The 7,390-nt window shown below is 39.8% G+C and overlaps 1 long non-coding RNA gene across 1 annotated transcript; it reads right to left on the bottom strand.

Annotated features, from left to right (window-relative positions):
* Positions 1–773: 773 nt before the first annotated feature.
* On the bottom strand, positions 774–2,323 carry LOC307252429. Its single transcript, XR_013844928.1, has 3 exons — positions 2,234–2,323; positions 1,628–1,942; positions 774–813 (listed from the first exon to the last, which is right to left on the bottom strand). It is a non-coding gene; the product is annotated as an uncharacterized lncRNA (long non-coding RNA).
* Positions 2,324–7,390: the final 5,067 nt, after the last annotated feature.

Raw genomic sequence — 7,390 nt, forward strand, 5'->3', positions numbered from 1 at the left:
TATTCTGAAAACTGAGGGGTTTAAAGCTCAAGGCTAATTTGAACCAGTCGCCAAAGCCTTCTTGAAAATGTGCATTGTTATATGAGCGTTTCTGTGTTTTTTGGATGTATATTTGTTTTCTAAAGAGAATAAGGAAACCGATACTCCCTGCTCCCTCGTGCTTGACCCTCTGATTAAACCAAACAACAGAGGTATTTTGTACAGTGTAATAGTTAACAGTCTGCAAATATTTGTTCACTTCAACCAAGACCTAATCCAAAGAATATTAAACCTTTGGACCATGCAAGGTGACTCACGTTAAGTAGGAGTGGTGTCGGACTTGGGAAAAAATACACATGAATCTCAGTACCTCATTACATCCATTGCTTTCAATCATCTTTGCTTCTCAATGATGCCTTACCACACTGCATGGTATGGATTTGCTTGGGGAAAAAATCCATTATTTCAGTGTGACAACAAGAAAGATTGGAATACACCAAAATGTCCTCAAAGGTCCCTGTGATCCAACTCCACCGTGTGCCTGGTGTGTAACGCCCAGAGCTCTGGATTCAACTTTCGCGACCAGAGTGCTCGCAATGTATCTGCCAGATTTGGTGCTCTTCAAGGAACAGTTGTAGGGCGCATCCCAATTTTCCCGCGACAGTTCACTCTCGATAGTCAGCCAACCAGCTCCGTTCACACGTTTTTCAGTGATCCCGTCTGAGAGATTGTGGGGGCCCTGAAACCAGTGCACATCTCCATCTGGGTAGACATTGTTGAAGATGCAACTGGGTCCGTGACTAGTCCAAACACCATCAACAGACCCGCTACACTCTGAGGGGGAAGACAGTAAAGAGTTAGAATATAGCACTTTTATTACATTTTATGATGTTATTTAGCATGTGAAACCGTCATCAACCGTCCAGACCGCATTGATTACATTATCAAACCTAAAGCAATACCACATTTACTCAAATACTGCACTGCAATTACAACTGAGCATTGTCTTGTTATAAAATGGTAGTAAATGCGTCTTAGACCATAAGCTTCATGAGTGCATCTGCAATAAGAATCCATTACGGTGTATGTGTGAAAATGTAACACTGTGGCCAGTCTGTGTACATTACAGCTTTACCTTTTGACATTCAAGCACATTTTACTGCGAAAAAACATAAAGGAGTATTTTAACACAGCAGTATTTTACTTAAAGGTACCCTACGTAGTTCTGGACCCCTATAGAGGGGTTGATTATGTAATGGTCCCCGTTTTGTGATACAAAGTCCTGCCAGTGGTTTTAAACTATTCTACTGATCAACAGGTGGCCAAAAGAGGATAAACAAAATGCAGCAATGAGCCAAACAAAGTTAAGATAGAATACTGACAGTTATTACACATGGATGTAAACAAAACAAGACTAGATACGTATATTTAAAATGATCTGTGTTTTATGATGAAGGAAATGCATCCAACACGTTTGTTAGACTTAAAGGATATACTCAATGTTAGTGTGTTTAGTAGAAAACTCCACATTGGCATGTTTAAGTGAAGAATCTGAATAGTTCTGCCACCCCTGCAATTGAGGAACAATAGCTAAAAAGCAGCAGACTAGTCTTCTTGTCTAAAAAAAGGGTTGTTTGTGGACTCTGACCTTGTAACTCCACTCTTGTAGATCCATGCAGAGCTCCCATGTTGGATTTCAGTTTGCACATGTAGTCGCCGCTCCCCAGGGGCTGCACGTTTTGAAGGATGAGGGACAAATGTCCGTCTCTGTATTCACAATGGTGCCTGTGGTGTCTGGTAACTTTCCCTCCACTGTCCACGGAACATAACGATGTTTTGTTGTGAAACCAGCCCATATGTTTGATTGATAGTTGATGTCGAGACGAGGACACGTTGCAGTTCAGGGTAACCAGCTTGCCGCACTCTGCCGTCACCTTGGGACTAACACTCAGCCTCGCCAACTCTGTCGACAAAGATACCGACATTAATATGAGATTCAATGGAAACAAAAAACATCTTAAAGTAAGCATTATTGTCAACACAATCCCACTGAGTATTGAGTATATGCTGATTTTCCTTTAAACTTTTAAACTTAAAGTAAATTATTTTTTTCCCCCTGCATTATAACCCTGATTATTTAGATTTATAAATGATATAGATTTGTTCCTGCAAAACATTTGTTACAGACTTTTCCTTTACTAAATGAATATTTCTACTGAATTACTTTAATAGGTTAAAAAATTGTTCCACAAACCTTGTGTCGTCAGAGTGAATGCAGTCAGAAGCCAGAGAAGTAAAGACAATGCTGTGAACCCCATTTTCATCTCAATTGCATTTCACTGTAAAAAGGAGAACAATCAAATCAGGTCTTAACATAAATACACAAAAGTATTTTTTTTACAGCCAGGTTGAAACCATGATCTTGAAAGAATTACGCTTGTGGAGCCTTATACTGTAGTTGAACTGACCTTTAGCTCCTCTCCAGTGCTTGTCTTGTCTTGATTTCTTATGGTGCTTTTCTGCCTCGTCCTTCAGACAGAAAGTAAATGATTACAGATAATATACGGAAAGGAATTGCCAGGAAGGCTAAAGCTTATCAGTGCTGGTACTTGAAAAAAGGGATCGGGAAAATAAGGGTGGTGTTTTGTGTGTGTGTGTGTGTGTGTGTGTGTGTTTGCGTGTTTGCGTGTGTGTATGTGTGTGTGTGTGTGTGTGTGTGTGTGTGTGTGTGTGTGTGTGTGTGTGTGTGTGTGTGTGTGTGTGTGTAAGAGAGACAGAGTGACAGCGAGATAAGGCCTATTCATAAGTCCGTTAAAAGTGGCACAAGAAGGGACTTGTATGATTGCCTTTGATGTGTTGCAACAGTTTTCTGCTGCTTCTTTTCAATGCGTTTAAATTTCATATCATTTTTTTCCCATGAGGTCATTATCACTGTCTGATATTGTTCAAAGTCAATTGCAGTAGCCACAAGGGAAAACCCCTCCAATTTATGAGGTTCCAAAATAAAGCCACTCTCACTCAGTTGAGGACTTCATTGTGTCTTATTGTGCGTGCATTAGTCATTTTATCGGAAGTAGTCATGGTAGAGTGGGAAGAGTTTGTGACCTTCTCTGAGTACACTTCCTACAATACTTGTTTTAAAGATATATAACTTTGATTATTTTTATTTTACTTTATTTCTATACATCTCATTTTATATCTCTATAGTTTTACTTATTTGTTTGCAAGTGTTAATATAGACAAATATAACTGATTTAAAAACGGTTACATTTTGTTTACTTATATGTATAATCAAATCAAACTTTATTTGCATAGTATTGTATTTTATGGCTAAGATCTTTGTTTTGGGGAAGTGATGCCAGCCTTGTCTCATATGCATCCACAAAATAAATAACATGTCATGATAATTATTGATTTTTAATAGCGCATACTTGAGCACTTTCAGCACAGGTGTTAATTAGAGATCTGTCTAGTGTCTGTCTAATATCACACATCTTCCTTTGGTTCTTGTATGTAAAATACACACTAAGAGGTCGCTCCTAGAACATACATATCAGTTGCTTTTAGTCATTAGAATGAGCAATTTTGTATTCTTTTTGGTTAGTATTAGGGGTGTAAATCGCTGCTTTCATCACGATACGATATTAAATCGATTCATTAAACAACGATATGATATTTGCCGATATCTAAAATCTGCTGCGATAAGATTTCAATTCGATTCGATTCAGGGGCCTGCGATCGATATGAGACGATATTATATGCTCATTTAACACAAGATGGCCTATCTCGTTATCTAACAATACATGTTGATAACCTTCTTAATTGTTTGTATAATTTTTATCCATTTTTATGCATTCTGAACACTAAAGATCTTGAAGTTAACAGGATAAACAACAAATTTAAGCTGCTACCTCGGCTATTTCCCTCTTTTTGATGACATTTTATTTAATGTCAAGGGGACTTCCTTATAAAATACCTCTATGTAAAATACAGCTAAAAAATATTAGCTTGAATTATTTGATTGAAAGATTAATATCTTTCTTAAGCTTAATATCATTCATAAGATTAATATCTTTCATAAGATTAATATATTTCAATCTCTTACTATTATTCATATCTTAAGGTGTCGTGGCAGTAAACAATGCTTGGAGTGACATTTGAGTAGTTTTGGGCCGTGTGGGGTTTCAGGGCACAGGACTGAATTGGTGGATTCCTCGCTAGCTTAGCTCATTAGCCTAATAGAGCTATCCTCTTTAGCTGAGGCTGCGGTGGCTTGTAAATTCACCCCGCGGAGAGGGTGACCGCCCCGGGGAGTGCAGGAGCTTCTCACCGCTGAGAGAGCAGCCGAGCCGCGCATTCTTGGAACTTTACACTGCGAGCCACGCAGAGCTGTGCTGGACAGCCCGCGGGGATAACAGCCGAATGCCCCGCTAGCTCGGCTGCTAACCCCCGCGAGCCTGTCGAGCGGCGCGCTGCCCCGGTAAGCGCCGGCTCGACTGCTCTGTCAGCGGGGATATATGATCCTCTGCCCATGGTGCAAACACCGACAGGTCTGTTACCGATGGTTTCAGTGTCCGAAATGAACTTTGATAATCATAACAAGCGTGAAAAGCCTGCTGCGGTCGGGCGGTAATGGTGCCACAAACACCCGGGCAAAGACATTGTCAAAATAAAAGCATATACAACATCAATTTGTATCGATGTTTGGACGTTGTATCGATGCAGTTGGATCGTTCGCAAATCAATCAATGGATCGATCTACATCGATGGATCGTTACACCCCTAGTTAGTATACCTTGTCTTGGCAAAACACATGGAGTTATACACCATCCCCCTTTGGTTTTCTTCCATTTTACTGAAATGAGAAAAAATAGAATTAAAACATGACTTCTAGGATGGATGTATTACTACGGATGTTAGAACTAACATGTATGTGTTGTAACATTACTAATGTGAATATAATACTTGACTTTAGACTTGATGTAATGACTTCTTCCTGTCGCAGCTGTGTTTGTTATGACCCACATACAGTAACCAACATATAAACATTTAAAGGGGTAGTTCAGGATTTTAGACATAGGGCCTTATTCCCAAGTTAGCCTTGGTGTTCTTTATCAGTGGAGACAGTTTTCAACACATTTAATTCAGTCCTTCTAGTTGCAGAGTGCGCTCGTGCTAAGCTAGCGCACGGCATCGGGGGGATACCTAGCCTGCTACTAAAACAGTCTTACCCACTCCACAGTACACCCGAGGCCAATCAATTATAACGCCAGACTATCGATGTAAATGTCTGTGTTGATAGAATAATTTTAGAAATAAAACCAACCTCGCATATTGCATTTTGAGGGACTTTATTCCTTGTAGGCTGCGGCAGCGGCGGACTAATACCTAGGTTACAGGCTCTATAATAGTTTGTTTACCTGCTGCTGTCTTACAGACGCAGAGTACAGTGCACAAAGGAGTTGTATTAGCCTATGCAATAAACAAGATATGGCCACGTTTGGAGGACTTAGCAATGCGTCTGCTTTTGAAGACGATTATGAGGAATTTGTTGTATCCAACGAACCGTACCTGTACGAGCCGGAATACACTGATGAAGAATTGAGAGGGATGCTCAAAGGGCAGAAAGAGAAAGAGCGTCTGTAGAGACAGCCCCCGCTGGAGCTGCAGCAGAGAACCGGGACAGAATGACGGTAGACTGGTGGCAGTGCAGTTTCAGTTTCTGTCCCACGCTGCTCTGTTTACTTTCTGCTGTAGTGATTCGGTTACACAGCAAAGTAAAAGTCCGCTGCTGCTAAGAAAGTAGTCCCTCAAAATGCGATAATTCATGCGATGCGAGGTTGGTTTTATTTCTAAAATTATTCTATCAACACAGACATTTACATCGATAGTCTGGCGTTATAATTGATTGGCCTCGGGTGTACTGTGGAGTGGGTAAGACTGTTTTAGTAGCAGGCTAGGTATCCCCCCGATGCCGTGCGCTAGCTTAGCACGAGCGCACTCTGCAACTAGAAGGACTGAATTAAATGTGTTGAAAACTGTCTCCACTGATAAAGAACACCAAGGCTAACTTGGGAATAAGGCCCTATGTCTAAAATCCTGAACTACCCCTTTAACAACTAGAATATCTTTGCTATCAAAACTGTGGGCCCTGCTGCTCCCGTGAGGAAAGTTTTGTTTATTCAGTTATTAGAATATTCCTTACGAAATGTTCACTTTTCTGACACACCCAAGGTTACATAGTGCACCTTGAACACATTGGTCCTTTTCTTTACAATTAATCTAAACAGATTTTATAGACTCATTTCTCCATCCCAATGTCCACAAGCCAAGCACACAACCTGATGCACTTTTACAAGTGTTTGACTTTTTTTATTGATGTCATCTACCACACAATAGTGTAGCAGCCATGAAAAACTAAATTCTGCTCTGAACTGTCAGTGGACCTCCATCACTGTTTAAAACCCTGCCCCCTCAGGCAGAACATTTAATGCTAGAAACTCAAGGTTTCAGAATAGCCCCTATGCTTCTTCTGTTTACGGCCTGAATCTTTGAGCACTTTAACAAAGCTCCATTTTATTTACTGCAATGCAGGTTGCCCTTTGTCCATGGGGCTGCTGTACTGTGTTGTATGTTTTTCTTTTATTGGTATTATCTATCATTGAATTATATGTGGTGTTGTCCTTTGCCCTGACTGCAGGTTTTTATGTTTTTATGAGCACTATGTCCAGGGATAATGTGACTGTTGCAATGACTTGTTAAATCTTGAATTAACAGTGTGGCCCTCATACACACTGAAGGCCACTTGGGTATTCTCTTCTTTCACCAGGCTCTCAGCCCACTGTGTATACATCGCCCTCTGAAAGCCCTAGATTTATTTATGATATACCAATTTTATTACACCTGGTATCAAACCTTATATTGCTCAAATCCTGCCCAGGATATTGCAGAACAGTTTTTCTTTTCATGTGTGCGTTGTTTTGGTATACCAATGGAGTGCTGGATTAACTATTAACACAGGATGACTCAAATGGGCAGGCAGGTTATCTCTCCTTCCTCTTGTGCCATTACAATAAATGAAGTAGGTCAAAGTCGTAGATGTGTGATGGCCGGTTAAAGCATCAGTATGGTAATGTTTGCTGTGTTTGGCTATACAAACTTAGATTTGGGTAGCATGTTATTTTTTGGTCTGTTACTTCAAAATAATTCTAAATAAAATGTCCAGAAAGGACCCAATCGAATGGAAACATTAACAGAAGATTAGATTAATATTGAAAAAAATCTTGATATAATGAAATACACATCTAACTTGAAGAGTAAAAACTAGTAAAGCGAACATTGATTAAATGGTACTCTTCCAAATAATTCATTCCAATTGATTGCCAGTAAATATTAAACAAATTATAAAAAG

The sequence above is a fragment of the Ammodytes marinus genome, assembly GCF_949987685.1.
Source record: "Ammodytes marinus genome assembly, chromosome: 6".
Classification (NCBI taxonomy): Eukaryota; Metazoa; Chordata; class Actinopteri; order Uranoscopiformes; family Ammodytidae; genus Ammodytes; species Ammodytes marinus.